Source organism: Harmonia axyridis, chromosome X (assembly GCF_914767665.1).
Source record: "Harmonia axyridis chromosome X, icHarAxyr1.1, whole genome shotgun sequence".
NCBI lineage: Eukaryota > Metazoa > Arthropoda > Insecta > Coleoptera > Coccinellidae > Harmonia > Harmonia axyridis.
The window spans coordinates 13,477,565-13,503,832 of NC_059508.1; the positions used below are offsets into that span (position 1 = coordinate 13,477,565).

At 35.5% G+C, this 26,268-nt stretch overlaps 1 protein-coding gene across 1 annotated transcript in view; it reads right to left on the reverse strand.

The window, feature by feature from the left end:
- LOC123685628 overlaps positions 1-13,617 on the reverse strand; it is a 180,915-nt gene extending 167,298 nt beyond the window's left edge. The window contains exon 1 of the mRNA XM_045625377.1: positions 13,397-13,617. The gene's annotated coding sequence lies outside the window, so the exon portion shown is untranslated. The remainder of the gene's footprint in view (positions 1-13,396) is intronic.
- Between the last annotated feature and the right edge of the window lie 12,651 nt (positions 13,618-26,268).

The following is a 26,268-nucleotide window of genomic DNA, read 5'->3' on the forward strand; positions in this document are numbered from 1 at the left end:
TCAAATAAGAACACATTAGAATCAGAAAATTAGAAGCTAAACCAAATTATAGTGCCCTAATCATATAATTTGAACTCCAACATGTTTACTCAAAAACGTGAAACTTTCAAATTCTTCCATATACCGGTGAATGTTGTTTTCTGAACAGTGAATTTCTGTCGAAGTCGAGAGATATTTATAGAAATATTATAAAGAACATATAATCCTAGAAACCCGTTCTGGGGTATTGACTATAGATTAAAAATACCAAGATCAGGATGCGAGTAGAGCTGAGAGTAATAGCTAATAGGGAATTATTCTCTATCAACAAGTGTAGGAGACTGAATGGTGGATTAGTGAGACGGCAATGGAAATTAAGATGAGATTTCTCTTAGTTTGTTTGCAATCATTTTACCAGCATCTTGCGATTGCATTCATTTGCAATATTTATTACATGCAGAGAAGCTGAAAATTGGAGACTAATTGGCAGCATCATGAATAGGAAGTTCGACTACGATCTGTTATTATTGTTTCTCCATTTCTTGTCTATTTCGTATATGAGTTCCAGATGTCGAAGTATAGCTGAGAAGACGGGGAACATTAAGTTAATTATATTTGAGGAATTCATTACCAAGATATTTCGTTGAAGAAAATAATTATCTGAGCCAGCAACTGGAATAGTTTCTCGAGGGCTTACTGTTTGGCCCTTCTTACCCTTTGAGCCGAACCAAATCCAAATATACTTTCTCTCCTCCTCAAAGATTTCTCGCTTCACAAATTGAATGAAGAATGCTCGTTGCTGCTGCAGATAAGGTCCGTTAAATAAACTCCTTTTGTTGGAGTTACTCTTCACTTCTGAAAATGGATTCGAGCCAGATCTCCAATTTAAAGAGGAGACAAATCATTTCATCCAGATATAAATCTGAGAATTATTCAAACCTCTATTATTCTGGATATGATTGTATCGGAATTTTTATGATTTCACTCAAGAAGAGTTGGTGCTATCAATGATTTTCCTCCCTTCTTGAAGACTTCCACTTCTAATCTTTCTGGCGAAGAATCAAACGAATTTCTAATTTAATTGTTGGGTAGATCTCAAACTTTTCAATTAGCATTGAATTGATTCACCTTGCTTGGTGCTTGAATCCAAAATACTTTGGATGAAAACCCTTATGATGTTTTCGAATATTTTTATATATCATATGTGAGAGCAGGCAAATCATTTCATCCAGAAAAATTCTGAGGATAATGCAATCCTTGATTGGCATCGAGATTATTCTAGATAGGAGTGTATCGTTTTTTTTTTTTTAATTTCACTTCAGACAACTTTGTGCCTTCAATGATTTTTCCCTCCTTCATGAAGGTTTCCGCTTCCAATCTTTCTGGCTAAGAATCGATAGAATTCATAATTGAGTTGTTAGGTAGATCTCAAACTCTTAAAGAAGTGGAATATGTACACGTGAATTAATTTAGCTCGTATGGTAATACATCGGAACCAATACTCTTTTGATGTTGGAATATTTCCGCATGAATATTTCTCATAAAGCTTTCATATATCCAACAGCACAATACATCTGAAAAGAGGCGAATCACTCCATCCAGAAATAAACCTGAGATTGATTTAATTCTAGACTTGCATCGAGTATACTCTCAATATGATCGCAATCCATTTTTTTTAATCTCCAGACTTTCCTCATTCTTTCAAACAATCTGCTTGGATTTGCTATGGTTTTGATGCTATGATGAATTTGAAATTTTGCACGGTAGCTTGAAATTGCATCTTCATATCGAAATCCAGAATCTTAACAGTTTCGGTTAAAGCTTTGCGAGTAGAAGCCACATGATGGCCAGTCCATGTTATCATATGTCTATGTGTAGAACAATATGGTAAGATCGCTCAGAAAGTCTCGATGCAAGCAAATCCACACAGGTATCAACAAAGATATACATGTTTGAGATAACGGACTGTTGAAGCATCCGACAAGTTTGAGATATTCGCTGATCCAGCAAGGGAGATATAATCCATCAGACTATGGAACACATACATTATAGGTGTCACTCTTCAATCTGATAATAATTCTGCAGCGAGCTGAAGACGTATTCAATTTATTAGAATCTTCCACTTCCCCTTAAGGTTTCAGGAAACGAAGTAGCTGATGCTCGAGCAAACGATCTCTCCTAATCTGGAAAGTTATCAGAATACGTCAGGCGGATGTGAAAAATTATTTAATGCTTAGTTTGAGCCTCAAGAGCAACAGAGAACGATCCCGATGAAAAGATGGAAAAACGTGGATTATGGTTCTCAACGTCTGCGATGAAAAGGCTCGAGTTCAATTAGAAACAAAAATCACGTTTTTCGCGTAGCTTCATCCACCCTAATTGCTATCAAAGGTAGTACTTGTGTGCATTAATACACCTTGAGTTCTACAGGTTGCGTCATTCGTAGTGTTACCAATTAAAAATTCTGCATTTCCACCAGTCAAGCATCTGTCATTATGGATTACGTCACTTTCGTTACATGTATTCCGAAGCAACTTATACCTTTCAATCATTTCACGAGGAGCCCACTGCAGCATTCATACAACTTCGTTTTGTTATATAAGACTTCTACTGAAATGAATAACTTTCGTAGGTGGTTTCGTTCTCGGCAACAATTGAAGAATTTTCCATCTAGACTTCTTCCCCCTTTGACATTATAATGAGTGTTATAAATAGAACACGACTTGTGGGGAATATTGTGATCTGCAGATCTTTATCAGACAGAAGAACCACTGCGAATATTCCAGAATGCTTTATTATTTTCTCACAGAATATCCCAGCTCTTTCAAAAAAATCTGATTATGATGAAAATTCGGAAGTATAATCCCTAAGCTGAAACCGTGTGGGAGGATATTCATTCAGTTTTTTTTGTCAGTTTTTTCCTCCATCGAGGAAGCAATATACAGGGTTAGCCATGTTTTTATATAATGAAGGAAGTTTTGTTTCATTATTATAGAAAGCGAACCTTGGCATTCCTTCTCAATCCTCTGGAGGTAATTTTCAATTACTTGTCTGCACGTTTTCAGCAATATCTCGTCCATAACTTCACGAATATTGGCTTTCAGTTGCCAGGGAGCAAAAAATGTGCCTGATCGAAAAATCATCATCAACAGGCCCAATTTGCGTATGTTTTAATACTTAATACTGATGGAGGTGCGAATCCAAATGCAAAATAAGTCGTAAGAGAAGCCGAATTCTGGAGTACATCGAGGAATCTAAAAATTCGTGTATTCCTTCACTCTTTGACTATTAGCAGCGATATATTCAGCTGAACAAATGATATGATGATACACAGGCCATACGGTATCAGTAACCCATCTAGTCACTCCAATTTTTTTCACTGTGTTCGAAATTGTCTCACCGTACATGCATATTGGTAATGGGATACTTACAAGGGCTTCAAAGAGGTTTATTATGGAATCACCATCTCGTACATTAACGCAAGATATTTTGTGAAGATATAATCATGCCTTCGAGTCTAGAACAACACACTCACTTCATTAAGACAAGATGCCTGCCAGAAGAGTATTTTTTTCTTAAACTTGAAACATTTTTTGTTTCTCTTGCCTGAACAGTTTTTCATTCAGGAGAAGTAGAAATCTACTCAGAAAAAGCTGTAATGTGTGACTAAGAATCGAATGACTAGGAAATGTAAAGATAATGTAAAAAAATAGATATTCATTACTGCACCGAAGTTTGTTTATGGTATTTTCAAGCATAAGCAAGATGTCATAGATTACTCTGCATATTCCTTATCCACCGCTTTGAGTGGAGTCTGCTCCTGAATCTTGGCATTTCATGCATATCGATGCAATTGACAGCTCGCCTAATCGATCATTCAAATGTAATGCGGGTGACAAAGAATCTCATCAGCGGTGTAATGAATGTCTGAACAGCGCGTCCAAAAGATCAAATTAATATACTGGTCAATTAATATATATCGCATCATCAAACAAAATAGTTGCAGCTCTCGAACATATTTGCTTAGTACATCGGATGAATGGAGATCAGGATGATAGTAAATGCGTTCGAAAAAAGTTCATCAAAGCTGGTCGGAAATTGGAATGACAAGAAGTAATTAGAACTGCTAGTCCGACAGCAAACAGTTTTGGACCATGGGGTACACTTCGGTTAGGCGGTTTTGACACGATTTCAGTCCCCTTGCTGAATTACATTAGGCGAAGAACGATAACGCTCAATTTGAAAAAATCAGGTTGATGCTATTTGCGAAGGAGACAAATAACTGACAAAGAAACTGCAACACCCAGAAGGAACTGTTTAAATTTTGATTTTTTTTGTACAACATAGATAGTATAGCATGGAGTAAATAATTGGAATTTGGGAAAAAGGAAGGGTTTGTAATCTTTTTTTTTTTATTTGTTAATAATGTGTTTGTCCACCGCGATTGTCTATAAACTTCCCAACACGTTTCGTCATTGATGCAATAAGATGGTCTATTTCTTCTTGAGAAATACTATTCCAAGCTACCCCTTTCAAATTCACTTAGCTGGCTATAAATTCCGCGTACACGTGCTCTAGGCATTTTTACAGCTGTTTACATGAAAAGGGTTTCACGATTTTTTTCTCCAAATTCAATCAATTACTCCTTCACTATCTATGTTTCACCAAAAAAAATTAAAAATTAAGACAGTTCCTTCTGAGTATTGCAGTTTCTTCGTCAGTTAGTATATCTCATAAGAGGAACTTGCATACTGAAATCAAGTGACTTTTCAAGAACCCTTAAGATGATCAAGATATATCAATCATTTGCAGTATCGAATTGATATTCCCAAAAAATTTATACCAAAGTTTTTCGTACAAAGACTGTGTTGAGCAGTCCTGGTTGAAATAACATTTTCTGTTGTGGATCGAGAATGTTATGCTGGTGAAATTGGACGTGAAATCGGTCGTTTTCTATTCGAACACACTTCCAGGATAAATACGATAAATAACTCGAAAGTTCATTCACTTCAAACGGAACATAACATAAGTTCTCTTATGGAAATAGACTTTCAATAAGGTAAACCACAAATCTCTCAGGAGTACCGTAATTGCGAACCCTACTCAAACTATTTCTTCGAGAAATCGTATCATAACTCCTTAAGAGGATTGCTTTCGACATAAAAAGCTCAAGGAGTTCTTTGATACTCGAAAATCTTCGGTATGAGGTTTTTTATCACAGCATAGACAATATGGAACTGTATGATATTTTGCTGAAAGTTACAGGATTACTGCAAGAGGCAAAATTTTATAGTTTGAGGCTATTTTTCATAGAATATCCGAACCTAATAATTTCGCTCGATGTATTTCGTTTCATTCAATTTCTTAGGAGAGTAGGTTAAAACTATCATTTATTTTCTTGATGGAAATCCACTTAAAAGGATATCAAATGACGGTTATTTAGAAGTGGATGAAAATTAATGGTTGTATACGGAAAATATTATGAAAAATTCAATGATTACTCCCTTTGCTTTTCCTAGGAAGTTCACGTGACAGTTAATGCACCTCCTTTTCTAGCATAGGCAATCTTGAAAACCAACAACTCTTCGCATTTCGAGTCCTGATGAAGGTCCCAACCAAGGTCGGAAACGTCGACTGATGGAATGAAGAAGAAATCCCAATCAAGAGTTTTTCTACGCCTCTTGAATATTCCACAGATATATGAAAGAATTTTGCATCACATCATTCTCAAATGAAAGAATTTTTTGTAGTTCTGTTTATCCATGGCATTCAATTCCTACTGCGGCATTAGATATTATACTAAAGTTGCCTCCCTTATACCTACATGTAGGAAAATGCAGGCTGCTAGATGTTTTTGAAATCTTTCAGTTGTAAACCCTTACCTGGACAATGCAAACTTTTTGGATTGCCCTTCAAGGTGTTTATTTGTGACCAACAGAATACTGTGTTATAAATCAATCGGTCAACAACTTCTTGTAACTAAATTTAGGCTGTCCATGCCCTGTAGTTTGCAAGCAGTATATCTAGTTATCTTCATATTCGCTCAAGACTGTCTCAAAATGAATCTCAGAGAGGTGCGGCCAAGTCACGCTGAGAACCTTGGAATTATTCAGCCGAAATTCCCTGATATCCTGGGAATACCGTGATACCATAAAGCAACTGTCTATAGAGACAGTAACGTACCAGGGCTTTGTAGTATTAAAGGCAATGAAAAAGGCATCGAGGCAAACACTTGCTTGACCCAAACTCTTCATTTTCGTCTTTGAAAAAGACGCAGTGGGAACTGAGAAGTGAAAAGACCCCCTTGAGGACCACACCTAGACTTTTTGCTATCTTGCACCAAGAAGCTTCTGAAGCTGCCACGAGCTGAGCTTTGTGTAATTGTGGAACTGCTGATAGTCATCTGTGCCAAATCGGCCTGTTAGTAGATGAAATTCACGAATCGAAGAAAGAAACAGCCAAATATTGTCTAGAATTGGCTTGTATTATAAGAACCACACACCTAAGCAGGCCAGTTTTTCAATCCTTACTATGGGATAGCTAATACTTCTAAGTTCTCTTTAGGACTGATTAAGCAGAGTATAAGATCAAAAAGAGTAGCAGTTCTGAAAGGTTGAGCCCTAGCCACGAACTCAATAATCCAATCAACAAGGGACCTAGATAATTCCAGCCATAAATGGTCTTAGGGAATTCTATCTTCCTAACTTCCACACTTATTTTGTCACACCCGAAATAATCAAGTTACTTTATGAACTCCTGATGATAAATCAGGAGAATAATCTGTGGAAATAAAATAACCCACCTTTATCAAAAAATATCATTGTTCTGAATCTGTGTTGTTGACGGCTATAGTGTCCTGAATAGGGCAGGTGAAATTTTACCCATATTGATACCAAAAAGTTCCATATTCTATGTGGACTGACGTGAATAAAACGTTAAATTTATTCTGGATGAAATCTCGCAGAACTTCTATAATTTATGGAGGAAGTGAACTCCGAAACTTCTCATTGCAATTTTTGCGCAACTATCAGTTGAAAAGCTGAAATTTATATGAAGTTCGGAAGAAAATTCTCTACAATAACAAAACCCTACGATAAGAGTTTAGTTTGGCGCTAAAATAAACAGTTAACTTCGACCATTTTCTGGATTATCCATGAGCCTCTAAATTGCGACATAAATTAAAGCTGAGAGTTCTGTTACTTTCCGAGTGAAATCATTTATGAATGAGGCATGTTGTAGTAACGAATTTTTGATAAGTTTTTGCCTGCATTCTTGGGGAACTTCATTTCTTTCATCTCTGAATTCCATCACGCCACCTTGGTTACTGTGAAATCAGGAATAGCGGTTAGCAGACGGAAATACAGACGGAAATATTTCCTCTGGAAAATTAACTTTTCTGCGGTGAATTCCTCAAACTCAAACTCGTTACCGAAACATCCAGATCTATCGACTGGTAAAAAAATAAATCACATTTCCATTGTACAAGTATTTGCTGATAAAAGAAGTCCTTCATAAAAAACTACTAGTTGTTTGATATTTACTCTAAAAGATTAGATTCGAGTTGGGCGTTTGGTCTCAAAGGGAACTTCCTGTTCCTTTGACCATTTGATCTCTTGTGCATAACTATATACTGCGACCTTGCTCTTGGAGATCTAATTCTTCGGAGCACCATCTAATAGCTTGGGAGATTGCATCCTGTGTTATTTTCACTTCCTATGTCAATAGCCTTGCATCCTCTGAGTATCTCGTCGCTTCATTTAATCTTCAGAATGGAATATCTCATCTAACAGTTGCTCTAGAAGACTTGTGTTGTAAAATCTTTGAACAGTAATTTTCTTTTTTGGAATTACTTATTCAAAACTTATCTCAAAAATTCCAGCATATCATTTTATCATGTCCCCCTCTTAAAATAAATACTTGTGCGTGTTCCGAACAACTCATTACTATATTTGAAGTTTCCTGTCAACCACTGGTCTTATCTCGAATGAGATTCTTCAACATTCTGTTCTTGGACCAATTCAATCCATTCATGAACATGAACAACAGTTTCTGGGAGTAAACAATATGTCGGTAGCTGATGTTTTTATTTATTCATCATCACATATCATTCAAACATGTTCGTCGACTAGGCTTCGTTATAAATGCATGTTTCTTTCTTTTCAAATGAATCTCAGTAAAACCAAAAAACAGATATTATGATTTCTCTGTTCAACTTCGAGAATGCTTAATGAATTTCCATGAATTTACTCGTTGGAATGTAATCAAATCAAGGAACAAAGGTAATGACAATTCGAAGAATTCGGCAGTATATGGACTAGAACTAATGAGATCTAATTGAATTATTCGAACTTTTCTGTTGAGTACTGGGACGCTTCAACATTCTGTTCTTGGTCCTAATTATTTAATTCATTAATCTTCAGGGAGCATTGCTTTCAATTATCTCTCCTCAAATAGGGTTTAAATCTTTCTATTCTATAATAATCATTCGAATGGTCTATGAAATGAGGATATAGTCCAATTTGAAGAGCCATTTATAGTAATCCAAAGTGATTCGTGTTTTTTTTTCGATTCACTCCAAATCGTGATCGCCTTCATCGAAAGTTTCATTCAAAGAGATAGCCGATAAATTTCCGATATCAGACTAATAGACTTTTCAACTTTGGGGCCAAACCCATAAGTAATTCGAACTAATCCGCTGCTAAAAAAAAAACCTGAGAGTGGCAAGATACTATAGGAGGACCATGTGAATATTCTCTCTCCTATAATGGACTTTCCCCGAAGTTAGAGAAGCACTTTCAGAATGAAAATCGCGAAAAACAAAGTTTCCGATCCGGAAAGTAATACGTAGCAATGAAGAAAAATTAATTCCGATCAGATCCACCCCACTTTTTTTGGGGATATGGCGAAAAATATTGACTCTTGTTTCCAACTCAGATTAACAGCTCTCTTCCGATAACAGTCGCTTCGTATTCAAATAGAGAATCAGCCTTCGAGCTTCTCTGTCGCATATTCTACTTCTGAAGTGTGCCACAGCTATACAGGGCGTCTACCATACCAATCTCACCCTTAAACTGAATTTTTTCGATGAATAAAATTTCATTTAATGATCCTCAAAAAATCAACCCAAATGATAGTTTTCAAGGGTGTACACTAACTTTTTCACTAGAGTTTTCAGTGCAAATTCATTTTGATTCTTAGCGGAAATAGCTTGATCAATTCTTTCAATTTTGAAAGAAACCAATGGCTGAGAATTAACCTGAGAATGATTTTTTTCGCAGAAAAAGTTATAATTCTTGTTTTATATTTCTTTGAAAATTGAAAGGTTTTTCAATCGTATTTCAATGATGAATCTAAGAATTTTTGTGAAGTTTACATTCTTCTTAATTTTTCCAGAAAAAAATTATACATTCTCGAGTATATCAATTGGAAAATTCAGAATATGAATGTATGTGAATATTACCAAACAGTAAAGCGATAGATAACAATTGGCTTAAAATAGTGTTTTAGAAAAATTGATAATTCCATGATAATAAGAAAATTCATCTTCGAAATAATTGAGATACGATTGAAAAATCTTTCAATTTTCAAAAATTGATATGAGACAAAACCCAAATTTTTTCGAAAAGAAAAATCAGTGAGTATATTCAAAACTGCAATACAAAGGTTCCTTCCAAAGATTGAAAGAATCGGTCAAGCCATTTAAGACCAAAATCGAAATGGATCTACACTGAAGGAGCAAGTGAAAAAGACAGTGTACAGTGCATCCCATTTTGGGTGAGACAGCCAGGTTTCTCGCTTGTTATTTAAGATAGAGCCTTGCGGTTTTCACGTTCCTGTCCTACTTTTTCGTGAAACTCAAGTTGGTCTAATCAGATTGTGCATAACTGTTTCCGTTCAAAAGATACAGGGTGATTTTGGAAGCAGATACTTTTCGGACCCCTTATTTATCTCCGAAGTTATTAGAAATAATGCTGAGGTAAAAATTACGTCTGAATCAGAATTCTGCGTAGAATCCAGTGGCATACTCAATATTTTTTTTCGGGGTATGGTTTTGAAGATTCAACACAAACTTATGTTTTTTTTAATGGAACACCATGTGTATCATTACTTCGTTGATTTCTTAGCTTTTTTTCCTTCAAAATGATATATGACACTATGTAGGTAGGATATTCAGAAATGTTAAAAAAACACTAAAACACCAAATAATGATGATTTTTTGTTAATGGGCAATGGATTTTCCATAGAAAAAAAGAATCAATAATGATAACAATAATTTATAGCGATGACAGCTAGATCAGATTGGTTTTTTCCCTCCAATGCCTACTTGATAAAACAATGCTCCCAAATGCATAGTAGCCATAATAACAACAAGGATATTTGTGTCATCAATGACCTACTACTTTCAAAAATCGAAAGTAATAATCCTCTTATTGAAACATAGAAAATTCATGGCCCATTTACAAAAAATCATCATTATTTGACGTTTTAGTGTTTTTTTAACATTTCTGAATATCCTACCTACATAGTATCACATATCATTTTGAAGGGAAAAAAATAACGAATTCAACGAAGTAATGATATATAGGGTGTTCCATTAAAAAAAATATAGGTTTGTGTTGAATCTTCAGAACCATAACCCGAAAAAAATTGAATACGCCACTGGATTCTACGCAGAATTCTGATTCAGACTTAGTTTTCAGCTCAGCATTATTTCTAATAATTTCGGAGATAAAGGAGGGGTCCGAAAAGTATCAATTTCCAAAATCACCCAGTATCTCTTGAACGGAAACAGTTATGCAAAATCTGATTAGACCAACTTGAGTTTCACGAAAAAGTAGGACAGGAACGTGAAAAACGCAAGGCTCTATCTTAAATAACAAGCGAGAAACCTGGCTGTCTCACCCAAAATGGGATGCACTGTACACCCTTTAGTGAATTATCCAAATGTCAAACAATTTCGCAAAGAATCTAAAAGTTGGTGTATTCGAATCAGAAAGGAACTAATCACTCAAAAAGTGACAAATTATTCGAAATATCATGCGATATCAACGGTTTTTCATGAACGAGTTAATTATTGTGTCATTGTCAAGTTCAGAAAATTCCGCATCAGTTGAGGGGAAAACAAATAAATCATTCGAGGTTAAGAAGATAATGAATTGTAAAGGGACTTGTTGATTGCCTCCCTTCTCCTGATTAGGATCATTTTTCTTCCGATAACAGTCAACTCTTAATTTCGAGAACAACAACTCACTTCATTTTATCCGGTTACAATTCGTGTCCTATCATTTTTCAGGTTTCATGAGAAAACCCAGACAATGATTGAATTTTTTCCACTAAATATTACATCGATAAAAGATGGCTACAAACAAAATTATTATTTCAAAATAGGAAAAATAAAAAAAATATCGAATAATTTTCATTTAATTCAAGGAAGGAATATCTATGTAATTCAAAGATATAATAGAAGAATGAACACATGTAAATCACATTTTAATATCGCATTTTCAATATTGATCAGTAATACTTTCCATTCGATAAAACTTTCTTGAAGACAAAAATTTAATTTTGTTAAATATTAATTTTTTGAGTAGTTGCTTGATTCGAATGTCTTTCAAATGAGGCCAACGAATCCTTCGGAAACAGAAAGGCGGAAAATTACTCTACTGCATGAAATGTACTCCTCCAGAGCACCTATCCGAATGGATGAGCTTAAGAATAACAAAGATTACTTGGTGGAATGAAACCCTAAGAATATCTCCCATCATCTTTTTGATGGACATAAGACGCTTGCTAAACCCATATGACTACCTTATTTCAATGTTCACATCGCTAGTTCCCTACTGCTCTTATTATTTGATGCTATTCTACATGTGATAAACCTTGAAGACAATTTTTTTTTTGTGAATGTTTTTTTTTCAAATTTATGGATATGAAATATTTTGAATTGTTAAAATGTTAAATGTTGTTAATGTGTTTTTTTCCGAGTTATTGATTCATTGAAATGTACTCTTTTTGAATAATTCTATGAAAAAATGTCAGGCTTAAGGAGATAATGGCAAATATTTGTTCAACACCTACCGCACAAAAAGTACTTATTCAAAGGTCAGCTCATAATGCATCTCGCTGAGGGCTTTCCGAGTTGAAAACAGTGTTTTGAGGTTTCCACAAGTTAGTATTATGTAAATGAAAACGGGTTAAATTGTGGGTTGGGGAAAACACGGGATCTTAGTTAATTGCAAATAGACCGTATGGACCAACATTGTTCAGTCTACAAAAGATTCATTCTGAAACGAATATCCGTTGACCCTTTTAAGAGAATTGAACCTTGAATCATATCGTAAATGCAATTTTCGAATTATGAATAGTTAGGTGCTTCGTGCAAGTCTCAAATTGAATATTATTGCGCATATAGAAGCCGGATATTACGCATTAGTGCATAGACAAATGACGAATTTTGAGGTGAGTTCACAACTCCAATTTTAAAATTCTTAAAATGAAACTGTAAAATTCAATTAGACTAGAAATAGTCATTTCATCTCGAGATAACCGATCGGATTTCGTGAAAAATTCTCGAATTTTAAAATGAAAACTCATCCTTTATTTAAAAAACTCTCGGAGATTTCGATCTTATAGTGATACGTGTATGACTGAATTCGTGCAAGTTTTTCAATTCCAAAAGACCTTTTTTACTTGAAAATGTTCGAAGATGGCATTCGTATATACCTACAATGAACTTTGAGAAAAATCACACTATTTTATTTTTACCTAATTTTACGTTGAAAGAATCTATGAATAATCCGCTAGAATTCTTGGTCAAAAACGCACCGTGATTGTTCTGAAAACACAGTTTTTGTTTTCAAAATTGATATCATGTTTGTAAGCTGTTATACATTCATGGATTTTTCTGTTAGAATCTATATCATTGAAACCAAGAATCCGAAATGTGTTTTTTCTGCTCAGATTGAAAATTTTTCAATAATTATCATCGTGAATGTCCACGAAGGATTAGGTAAATTGAATGATACTATGCATATATGTATTACCCGGAAATAATTCATTCCGTCATAGTCAAATGACAAAGTTTTCAGGTGAGATTATTGCCAGTGTATTTTCTTTCATTCATAAAATGAAACTCTTTATCATCAGTCAAATTCAATCAGAATATTAATTAATTACCGAAAAAGAGTTAATTGTTCTCAAGATATATCGGAATAATTTTTATGAAAGACACTTTTCAAATTTGGAATGATAACGCATCTTTCATTCAAAAAACTCTGTAAAGTTTCGACCACATGGTGATAAATGTTCGTGAAAGTTTTTTTATTTCAGAAAAGACCGTTTTTACCTAAAAAATTCAAAAATGACATTTGTTTATACCTATAATTAACTTTTAGAACTTAACATACTCTCTTTTTACCTAGTTCTAACTTTGAAGAAATTGTTGAAAAGTCCACATCAAAATTGCAAACTCTCAAAGACAACAGCTATCTCAACGTTCTACTAACACTGGTTGTAGTGGACCGTAAATAATCCGCACTATAGATACTGTTGTTCCCAATTCATCCGCTAGACTATCTCCAACACAGAGGGTTATACTTGCGAAAGGGGAAAGAGAGAACAGCGTATCCGATAACACAGTTCACAAGGAAATACGAAATATCACTGAACATCTCGGCCGCTTTTCCGTGGAGAATGGTCCAGTGGAAAGCATGCGCAAGGTTTTCAACGTTGGCGGATTTTTTTTTTTTTTTTCAAAATTCAAATCATGTTCGAGGTGTATTGTCTCCGACTGGGCTCTTCTAATCGAATAAAACTGACCAAGATGTAAAGAACTCACGTGACTTTTTCTTAGCGCTCAAAGTTTCGAAGTTTTCCATGGTGATCCTGAATCGCTAGGAACACATTCGAAACAATATCCAAAAGTGATACCAGTATGTTCAACTTCGCCAGATTCGTTGTTTTGAGTGAAATATTGAAAATGATTTTCCAATAAGAAGTTGCATGTTGATATTAACAAAAAAGAATATATTTCAAGATTAATCAATGAAAGTTTATCTCATTGTGAGGATTAAGTCATGTAATCAACGAGAGAAACGATATCAGTAAAATGACCGCTACGGTTGCAGCACCATAACCTTTCCATAAATAATAATAAGTCAAAAGTCAAACGATGGCAGCTTCAAAAGTGACAGCTACCCAGATAGCGGGATATTCAAAATGAAACCTCTTATTGGAAAACCTCGTAGATGATTGGTAATAGTTCAACAAATAGTCGAAAGCTGAGTGCTGAAAATCTAGGATTCAATAATTCCTCTCTCTCTCTTAAAAATTGGACTTTATTCGTCAACATTCAACATACAGGGTGTCCCAAATTCGATGCTCCCTGAAAGCATCTCGCTAGAGAACAATAAGTGGAAAGAAAAAATCTTCAAGAACCTCCCATCTCTTTTATCGAAATAATAAGATATCAGAAAGCAGGTCATAGATATACGAGTATACAGGTTGTTTCTGAGAAATGACAAATGTTTCAAATATAGGGTGTTTTTTTTCGAGGTATATAACTTTAAATTGGCAATACTGTTCAAGATGGTGATCGATTTAACAGCTGTCAAGTGATTTATTCTCAGTTTGGTTTGGCAATTCATCACGAATAGACTCACGACTGAACAACGCTTGCAAATAGTGCAATTTTATTTCAAAAATAATGGTTCTGTACGGATACGTATCGCGCACTACGTCCATTTTATTTCGTTTAGCGTAGGGCACTTCTGGTTGAATGTCTACGCCAACAAACAAAACTGCCGCATTTGGAGTGAAGCTAATCCTCAAGTGTATGTCGAAACACCGTTACATCCAGAAAAACTGACTGTTTGGTGCGCTTTATGGGCTGGTGTAATCATTGGTCCGTACTTCTTCAAAAACGATGATGGCCAGAACGTTACAGTCAATGGTGATCGGTATAGAGCCATGATTACTAACTTTTTCATTCCTGAATTGAACAACCATGATGTCCAGGAGCTGTGGTTTCAACAAGACGGCGCAACATGTCACACAGCTCGTGCCACAATCGATTTATTGAAATACACCTTTGGTGACCGCCTAATTTCACATTTTGGACCTGTGAATTAGCCTCCAAGATCTCGTGATTTAGCTCCGCTAGACTACTTTCTGTGGAGCTATGTAGTCATTGGTCTATGCGGATAAGCCACAAACTCTTGACCATTTGGAAGACAACATTCGCCGTGGTATTGCCGATATACGGCCACAATTGTGGAGAAAGTCATCGAAAATTAGACGTCCAGATTGGACTACATACGAGCCAGCCGTGGCGGTCATATGCCAGAAATCATATTTAAAATGTAATGCCACAAGAATATCTTGCGGATAAATAAAATTCATGTCAATCGAACAATCCATCGTTGTTTTATTGCATTTTAAAGTTCTATAGCTCTAAAAAAAACACCCTTCATTTCGCTATATCTTGATTTCTATTCGTGATGTTCAAAGAATTCTAAAACGTTTTGTTCGGTAATTTTTATAGTTCATATTAAAGTCATAACAGTTCATTAAAATCAATTATCGTGTTAGAAATATAAAGGAAGTATTGGTATGGAATGGGAAAATAAGAATTATATGAAATATTTCCGAGAGTCGTTGGCGTAATTGAAGATATTTAATCCCTCTTTGTAATACAATGGAATTCATACTCTCCAGAAATAAGAAGTGATATCAGTTCATTTTTATCGTAGGAATTCCATCGGACTGATTCTTATAGAGTCTGAGGAAAGCTTTTCACGATGACAAATTAGATTTCAACATTCCTTATTCAGCAAAGCGTAAACATTCGAAAAATTAGGACGCACCATAATTGAATTTCTAGAAGTGAAGGAACATACAGATATGATCTAGAAAAAATTTGGGATAATTAATACGGTGAGAATAACAACCTCATCAATTCAGCTGTTTTCAAATTATAAGAGAAAATTGGATGAGGTTCTAGAAATCAATGAATATTCCGAAAAAATAATAGTTCAGTGGATATAGGTTTACCCAACAATTCTTTTTCCTTCTATTGATTTATACGTAACATCAGGAATAGAAAGAATAGGTTTATTGATATTGGTAGAGTCATTTCTGTAAAGAATTCAATAAAAGTATATAACTTCCTCTATTTTCACAAGGAGATTCACCAAGCCACACTATTTCCCCAAATTCCACGGAGAAATGGAGAACTGAATTCAATTCTAGTTTTCCGCTTTTCTGTTCCACGATTCTTGAACAAACAATACAATTTCCATTCGACGTAACAAATAAATCTGGCTTTTTCTTGATTCAAAAGAGCGAATCATTTGTCGAGTAGTATTCTGATTAATCGTCCGTATGAAGGAAGAATAAAAATATTTTTTGTCAGAGTAACAACGAAATGCTGGGAATATCAATCGTCTTGTAATATTGCATGCTCGGCCGCAGATTCTATGGATTTCTCGAAAAATAGGAAACGGGCAAAACTTTGTGACAACTGAACTGCATAAAATGATCATTTCTTATCGTGGAACACGAAGTTTCGGTGGATATCGACATTCCCTATCTCTATCGATAAATCTCGTTGATTTTTCATCTCCACAGAGCCGATAAACGGTCTCCAAACTCTTTTTTCATGTATGAAAATACTCAGTATACGTCCTAAAGTAAACAAGTTTAAAGTCTACCAGTGATTACAATTTTATAATGGAATCTTTTTTAATGTATATGTAGTTCTTTCTCATTTTTAATTTATTTAACGATTCGTCACTGTTAATTCATGTCTCTGCCACTCAAAATTATTGAAAATGTTGGATTTTTATTCATGAATATTTCCTCTATATCATATAAACATTTTCCGAAGAAATGCAATTTTTCTACCTTTCGGTAGAAGATATATTATATACAGGGTCTTTCACGAGGAACCTCACCCATATTTATACGGGAAACTACTGAACGTATTTTCATGAAATTCTGCACTTATAAGTATTTCACGATGCCGATGAAATCTAAAATATTTTCAAGGCATGAGCACCTCCGGTTTTTCCGGAAATGACGTCAACTTCCGTTTTTCAAATTAGAACACCATTTTTTTATTGCAGAAATAGATTCCTTAGAAAATTTCAAGTTATTTTGATGTAACATTTTTCAGTTTTGGTTGGAAAATTCTCTCTGAGCGGGAAAATTCGAAAAAAAAATCGAAAATAGAGCTCCGCTGAAACAAGAATAACTTCGAGGTTTTTGGATGGAAAATTTTCATTTTTGGGATTTTTCAAGATGTAAGATTGATGTATTCACTTTGAAAATCGAAATCGCGATTTATGATACAGGGGGTGAAAAAATCGCTTTCAAAGTTAGGGATGACAAAATCGTGAAAAATCAATTTTTTCAAATTAGAACCCCATTTTTTTATGGCAGATATTGAATCTACGTTGAAAAATAATGTGAGTGTATGCATCACACCCTTGCCCTTAAGTGAATATTTTCTGAGCTATTCACAAAAAACTGTCTTTCGTCTTGAATTTTCAGCTATTTCTTTTCCCTTCACGCCAAAAAGATGAAATTTTCAGGAACTGTTACTTAAACCATGTTTCATATTTTACTACCCTTATATGCAAAAAAAAAGTTACAGGTTGTTCCTAAATAGATGGCGAATTTTGATTCGAATTTGTATCGGAAACCTCTTTATTTCAACTAATCGGCCATCGATTTTCTTTCCAGTGATAAATAAATAATTCCTTATGAACCATATGCAAAAACATACCATGTTTACATTCTTTTTTTTTAATGATAGATATCATTAATTACATCTGCCAAATTCCTTTTTATTCAGTAGCATTTTGTGTTTACTATCAATTTGGTGATAATTCGTATTAAATTATAAAATCGATCACTATGCCTAATTTTAATACTAATAATAACTTGAAGTCGGTTTCGAGAAGGGGTGAAAAATCTACAGCATGGTTCAAATGACAGTTCCTGAAAATTTCATCTTTTTGGCGTGAAGGGAAAAGAAATAGCTGAAAATTCAAGACGAAAAACAGTTTTTTGTGAATAACTCAGAAAATATCCATTTTAGGGCAAGGGTGTGATGCATACACTCACAATATTTTTTAACGTAGATTCAATATCTGCCATAAAAAAATGGGGTCCTTATTTGAAAAAATTGATTTTTCACGATTTTGTCATCCCTAACTTTGAAAGCGATATTTTCACCCCCTGTATCATGAATCGCGATTTTGATTTTTAAAGTGGATACATCAATCTTACATCTTGAAAAATCCCAAAAATGAAAATTTTCCATCCAAAAACCTCGAAGTTATTCTTGTCTCAGCGGAGCTCTATTTTCGATTTTTTTTTCGAATTTTCCCGCTCAGAGAGAATTTTCCAACCAAAACTGAAAAGTGTTACATCAAAATAACTTGAAATTTTCTAAGGAATCTATTTCTGCAGTAAAAAAATGGTGTTCTAATTTGAAAAACGGAAGTTGACGTCATTTCCGGAAAAACCGGAGGTGCTCATGCCTTGAAAATATTTTAGATTTCATCAGCATCGTGAAATACTTATAAGTGCAGAATTTCATGAAAATACGTTCAGTAGTTTCCCGTATAAATATGGGTGAGGTTCCTTGTGAAAGACCCTGTATATTCTTATATTAATTTTACGAATTCTACAGAGTTGAATTCTGTTAGGGCGGCAGTTTATCTAGTAACAACAGTGCTTGTACGTGTTAGAAGAACCATTTATAAAGGGTGTTTCTTTCAAAGCTATAGAACTTTAAATTGCAATAAAACAACGATGGATTATTCGATTGACATGAATTTTATTTATCCGCAAGATAATATTGTGGCATTACATTTTAAATATGATTTCTGTTATATGACCGCCACGGCTGGCTCGGATGTAGTCCAATCTGGACGTCCAATTTTCGATGACTTTTTCCAACATTTGTGGCTGTATATCGGCAATAACACGGCGAATGTTGTCTTCCAAATGGTCAAGGGTTTGTGGCTTATCCGCATAGACCAATGACTTTACATAGCCCCACCGAAAGTATTCTAGCGATGTTAAACCACAAGATTTTGGAGGCCAATTCACAGGTCCAAAACGCGAAATTAGCAATATTGAAAGATACCAAACGTGTCTTTCAATAAATCGATTGTGGCACGAGCTGTGTGACGTGTTGCGCCGTCTTGTTGGAACCACAGCTCCTGGATATCATGGTTGTTCAATTCAGGAATGAAAAAGTTAGTAATCATGGCTCTATACCGATCACCATTGACTCTAACGTTCTGGCCATCATCGTTTTTGAAGAAGTACGGACCAATGATTCAACCAGCCCATAAAGCGCACCAAACAGTCAGTTTTTCTGGATGTAACGGTGTTTCGACATACACTTGAGGATTAGCTTCACTCCAAATGCGGCAGTTTTGTTTGTTGACGTAGCCATTCAACCAGAAGTGCGCTTCATCGCTAATGGACGTAGTGCTGCGATACGTATTCCGCACAGAACCATTATTTTCGAAATAAAATTGCACTATTTGCAAGCGTTGTTCAGGCGTGAGTCTATTCATGATGAATTGCCAAACCAAACTGAGAATAAATCACTTGACAGCTGTTAAATCGGTCGCCATCTTGAACAGTAATGCCAACTTAAAGTTATATGCCTCGAAAAAAAAAAACACCCTATATTATGTGTACGATTTGTTACTGTGTCCCTTCGACGCTTCAAGCAGCATTATTTAACACCGAAATAAGCCTACTGTGGATCTTGCCACATCTCTTGGTGAAGAACTTTTGTTGATACTGAGTCTAGTCAATATTCTTCATCTTATCATTGTATTTCCATACACATTTTGAACACAATTGTTCTGAAAAAATCTTTCGAAACAAAGAGTTGAAGATTTCACTTTCCTTTTCATATCAATGAGATTTATGAGCGTTTCGTTTAAAACAATTTCCATAATAGACCCGTTTGAAACGCTTTTTTTCGGAAATGATCGTAAAAAAAAATTCTGTGACACATTTCCCTGTAGGAAGAGGAGTTATTGCTTTTAATTGCTCGTCCACATATGAAACCGAAGGCCCTTCATGATGACTTTCGCCAGATAATAAGCGTATCGCAAAACCTTCCACGAAAGTATATTTTGATAGTGCTATTATTTTTTACTGCCCTCTCTCGGGAATGCCACGAGAATATCCCAATACTATATCCACAATATATATTTTTATTGAACTTCCCGAGGAATAATGGCAATTAAAGAGTTCCCAAGCTCCTGCGCTTTATTGTGAGCAATTTTTATAGTTACTGGATACTTTCAAGAGGACTTTACCGATTTACAAATTGGAACTGACTTTGCTCCCAAGGCCAAACAGATACATTGCTACATCTCTCGTTGTCGCTTCTGGTTTATGATTTTCAATACCAATCCTTTAGAATTGTCCGACAAATAACCTTATCAAATTAAAAAAACTCGTGTTATTAGTGTGAGGTTCTTTGGTATGGATTTTGAGTTGCCAATTTCAAAGAATTTATTGTTATTCCACATCTTTTCTGGAAATATCCAGACGTAGAACGGTGAATGAATGATATTTCAGTGATTTTCAGCCCAGGGCCGGCGCGAGTAATGTTGACGCCTGAAGCAAAAAATTTTTCAGCGCCCCTACTGAAAAAGCATCAATAACAACATGATCTCTCTCATAACAAGCCCCTCCTCCAAAAAAAAGCACCTGCTCCGATGATAGTAACATAGTGTTGTTTTTCATCTTTGTGGAATACATAATGATTTTATCCTTCTTGCAATGAGTGTAATAGAGAATACTGTTTACCTTATATTGGTTAGGCTTACATGTGTATTTTATTATTATACAGGTGACTTAGTGAAAACGGTTTGCAGATTTTTATTGCAGGGAATGTTGATAAATGAAGCAGAACGGAACAACCTTAAGTTATTCTAAAAATCAAGTGTGATATATAAAAAGGCGGTCAGCAAACTTGGCCGAATTGCCGCCCCTCAAATTTAGGCGCCTGAAACGATCGCCTCACTGTTTTGCCCTGAAAATCTAGATATGTACAAAATGGCGAATGCGCCAGTTCAATTTTCAAATACATAAGAGGAAAAGTGAAACCATTGAGTACATATTAGACAATACTCGAAACGAAACGAAACGTGTCAAAATTTGACAGCAGTCTGAACATTAGTTTGTGAGATATTGCGTTGTGAGTGTAGCTACTTTTGTAATTTGAAAAAAGATGGAAAAGGAAGAATTTCGTGTGCTGATAAAATATTGCTTTTTGAAGGGAAATAATTCAGTTGAAGGATATTCTTGGCTAGATGAAGAGTTTCGGGGGTCTGCACCAGGAAAATCAACCATCATTGATTGGTATGCTAAATTTAAACGTGGTGAAATGAGCACCGAAGACGGCGAACGCAGTGGACGCCCAAAAGAGACTCTCACCGACGAAAAAATTTAAAAAGTGCACAAAATAATTTCGAATGCCCGTAAAGTGAAGTTGATCGAGATAGCAGATATTGTGAAGATATCATCTGAACGTGTACATCATATCATTCACGAATATTTGTACATGAGAAAGCTGTGTGCAAAAAGGGTGCCGCGCAGGCTCACAATCGATCAAAAGCAACAACGTGTTAATGGTTTTGAGCAGTGTTTTGAGTTGTTTAAGTGCAATAAACCTGAATTTTTGCGTCGATATGTGACAATGGATGAAACATGACTCCATCATTTTACTTCGGAGTCAGTCAGCTGAGTGGACTGCACATGATGAACCGAATCCAAAGCGAGGAAAATCACAACAGTCAGCTTGAAAGGTTATGACATCAGTTTTCTGGGATGCGCAAGGTATAATATTCATTGATTATTGATAATAAAATAGAATTATGCCAAAAAAAAATGTGTTTTACTATGGTAGACCGGAGACTTTTCAATTTGCCTGTTATATGCAATATTCTTCACTATATTGAGGAATTTTGAAAAGAAAAAGTGTGTGTTATATAGAATTTGTATAAAATCAAGAGTCCACATTCTTATGGAACGAAAAATTTCAAAGGATTTTCAATTCTTTTTTAATAAGTATATCTGGACCGAGTGGAAAGTGGAGTTCTGTTATGATAAATTTTCTGGATCTGATTCAATTTCAAATCAATAACGTTGGATTTCTGATCTCGTATTCTAAATTTCATTATTGGAAAGGAGCGAAGAGATAATAGGTCCAAATATTCCGCAGCAAAGTTTGAGCCCGAAAGTCAATTCATATTTTGAAAGAAGAAAGGACGAGTTTAATCAATGATCGATGGTGTTAATCCCAGCTGTTTCACGCTTTTTGTTGTTTCATTACCGCTCAAGTTCCGACGAGCATTATCGATGACGGGTTCAGTAATTATTCTTTTATATGTCCAGTTCAACTGCAGGATTATTTGATCAGCCAAGGGATTTATCCATGGATTGACATGATCTCAATTATTCACAAAATGTGATATGCGTGTCGGTATTTAACTAAGTAAATATTTGCGGGAAATTTTCGAATTTAATCAGATCCATTTACAGGGTGATAAAAATTTTAGGTGTAGTAAAGAGAAATCCATTATTTTTTCAATAAATAGCTTTAGTTATCTGGCTCTCGCATAGTATAACTCCGATCATACAAAAACTTTTCTGATAGTTTTGTGATCGTAGTTGAATATATTTTACAGTTTTTCTTCGATAAAGTTGAAAATTCAAGCCAGGCGGTTGAAAATGTAAATATTGTTTATGGTCTTGATGATGAAGTGGATCGCTCACGACACGTCAAGCAAAAACAGGCGTGGTCGAAACTTGGTGAGCTGGCGGAAACGGTGACCAAGCTAGGATTGACGGCCAAAAAGGTTTTGCTGTATGTTTGGTGGGTTTGGCAGGAAATCATCTTCTATAAGCTGCTGTTTTATAGCACAACTGTTTACTCAGAACTATACTGTCAACAATTGGACCTTCTGAAAGAAGCAATCGCTCCGAAGCGGCCAGTTTTGTCCGATAGGAGAGGAGTTCCATCAGGTCTAAATGGTCAAGGGTTTGTGGCTTATCCGCATAGACCAATTTCTTTACATAGCCTCACAGAAAGAAGTCTAGCGGTGTTAAATCACAAGATCTTGGAGGCCAATTCATAGGTCCAAAACGTGAAATTAGGCGGTCACCAAACGATAAATCGATTGTGGCACGAGCTGTGTGACATGATGCGCCGTCTTGTTGGAACCACAGCTCCTGGACATCATGGTTGTTCAATTCAGGAATGAAAAAGTTAGTAATTATGGCTGTATACCGATCACCATTGACTGTAACGTTCTGGCCATCATCGTTTTTGAAGAAGTACAGACCAATGATTCCACCAGCCCATAAAGCGCACCAAACAGTCAGTTTTTCTGGATGTAACGGTGTTTCGACATACACTTGAGGATTAGCTTCACTCCAAATGCGGCAGTTTTGTTTGTTGACGTAGCCATCCAACCAGAAGTGCGCTTCATCGCTAAACAAAATAAAATGGACGTAGTGCGCGATACGTATTCCGCACAGAACTATTATTTTTGAAATAAAATTGCACTATTTGCAAGCGTTTTTCAGGCGTGAGTCTATTCATGATGAATTGCCAAACCAAGCTGAGAATAAATCACTTGACAGCTGTTGAATAGGTCGCTATCTTAAACAGTAATGCCAACTTAAAATTATATACCTCGAAAAAAATACCTATTACAATGTAATCCTCATATTTCACAAATCCAATTTTATTGTTAATAAAAGCATAGGAACTAGATTCAAACCTGATTTTTTTTATTATTTCAGTTCGCAAATCGGGCCCCTTGGTAGTTTATAGAAAATTGAACATATTTTTCGGAATTCGTCACTTGAAATATTCTAAATGAAATCATTAATTTGTTTCAGTAGCCACCTTAATTATGCGCAATATGACGAACAACGCGAAAAGCCTTGAAACGCCAGGAATTCATCAAGTCGGGGATCTCAAAGGGAAAGAATCACTGCCAAAAATTTCAAAGTATTTCCGTGAAACAACGCGGGGGAGGCATGGAAACCAACGACAAATTAGGGGTTTGAAATATTTCACGAATCACGAGAACAAAAGATGGAAGGAAAAAGTTCCCTCAAGAACATCGCTAATAAAAATTTATCGTCTCTCATTGAATTCTGTGAACTGGCCATATCAGAACTAACCTCAAGCTACTCAAGTCGCAAGTAATACGTTTTTTTACTGTCACATGGTCCGAATCGGTGTGAGATCCGTGTGAAGTCGACATTCTTTCTATCAGGGGACTTTTCGCCTATCAATATCTCTATGAAATTCTATTTTATGCGCCTTTAACGCCATATAAATGAGGCAATAAGATCCGTCTGTTTTTGCAACGAACACACGTATGCCAAATCCAAGTTTTACGATCGAAATGTTGTATGTGAACCATAAAACCGATTCCAGTGTACGTGGAAATTTATTGAAGAAAATAGAGTTTCCGCCTACACTGTTAGGGCAGGTCGTTACTCTAGTAACCTCAACTATTTCCTCCCAGGCCTCTTTGGCACGTGAGTTTTATTCCCCAACACACACGGGAAACGCGTGCGAATAAAAAGACGTGAATCCAGGACACGCATATTCAGTCGCCAGGTTACCTAGTCGGGATTTCGGGTTTATGTGTGGACATGGCATTAGCCGGAACTGTAGACGGTAACAATCAAGGGGGAATATATGAACATTCACGGAGGAAACATAAAGAATACAGGAGACACAGCTTGATGTAGTTACCCTGGTTTGTTGTTATGTGAAACAACATGAACCTTGACTGGATAGAGGGTGCTTTGCATATTTTTTCGGGGATTCTTTTTTTCATTCCACCTAATATACATCAGTGGACTACCGAAAGAGATCACGATTCATTGAGATCATTATTTCAAATGGAATTTTGTATGGAGCGAAATTAACAAACATGGCCTTGGAAGATGAAATTTTATTCCATATGTACTCAATGGTTTCACTCTTCTTCCTTCTAGAAAACTTAATGTTATATCATGACCTGCAATAGGGGTGAAACAGTGAAGCGACTGTCTCAGGCGCCTCAATTTGAGGGGTGGCAATTCAGCCCAGTTTGCTGGCCGTCTCTTCCTATTTTATCCTTGATTTTAAAAATTAACTCAAGGTTGTTCCGTTCTGCTGCGTTTATCTACGTTCCCTGCATTAAAATCTTCTAACCGCTCCAAACCGCCTGTATAATAGGTAACACATGGAAGCTCATTCAATATATAATACTCCAAAGAATTTTTCAATACTTCTTCTGTGGAAAAATCGTCTTTGCTTTCATTGGAGCCAAATTTCTTCCTCTGTAGCATTCTGGTCAAGATGTTGTAAACACAATTCGTTCAATTTGATCATTGTTTTCATCGATTTTTGAGAAGGATCATTGTTAATATACATAACTCGTTTTTTCAACAACAACTTAACCTTCAATATCTCGAGCCAGAATCAACTCTGTTCCGAAATTTTGATAAGCATCTTTTGAAGCTTGAAACTAACGATAAAAGAAGAAGTATCTGTGCTGAAGGCCAGAGATTTAATGAGTGACGTGTCCAATGAATTCTTGAGATGAATCAACCATAAACAGGGTAATCAGACCAGCGATATTCATTGCAATATTAGAAAGATTATCGATGACAATATTGGAAGAAAGACGTAAAAATTATAATGTCATATTAATCTGCAATTTATGGGGCAATTTCATTGATTGTCTCATCTTCAGGAAAAATTGGGGTTTAATTCAGTAAGTATTAATTGGCGTTTAAGAGACCCCTTGGGATTACCCTTAATTTCACTAATTAGTTCTACAATAATCCAATAGATAGGGTAGCTGATGGGTCTGTTTGCCATTGAACGTTCATCTAACTAGAAGAAGCCATTTTTCTGTTTCTCTTTTTCTATGGAATCTTAGTTTGGTTTAATTCAGCTTGAGTTTCGAACTGATTGAGTGCAAAAATTTAGAAAACAAGCCCTCCAATGCAAAAGAAAAAAATTCTCTTTCGCAAATCGATGAAAACTATGGTCTACCACCCAGTTTATTCTTAAGATCTGGCCCCCAGAGGACACTGGCTTTTTGCAGACCTTGAAAGAATGCTCAAGGGGAGAAATTTGACTGTAATGAAGGCAAAGACGAATCGTTCTATAGAAAAGGTATTGAAAAGTTAGAAGAGCGTAAGAGTAGGTACATGTACCACTCTAGA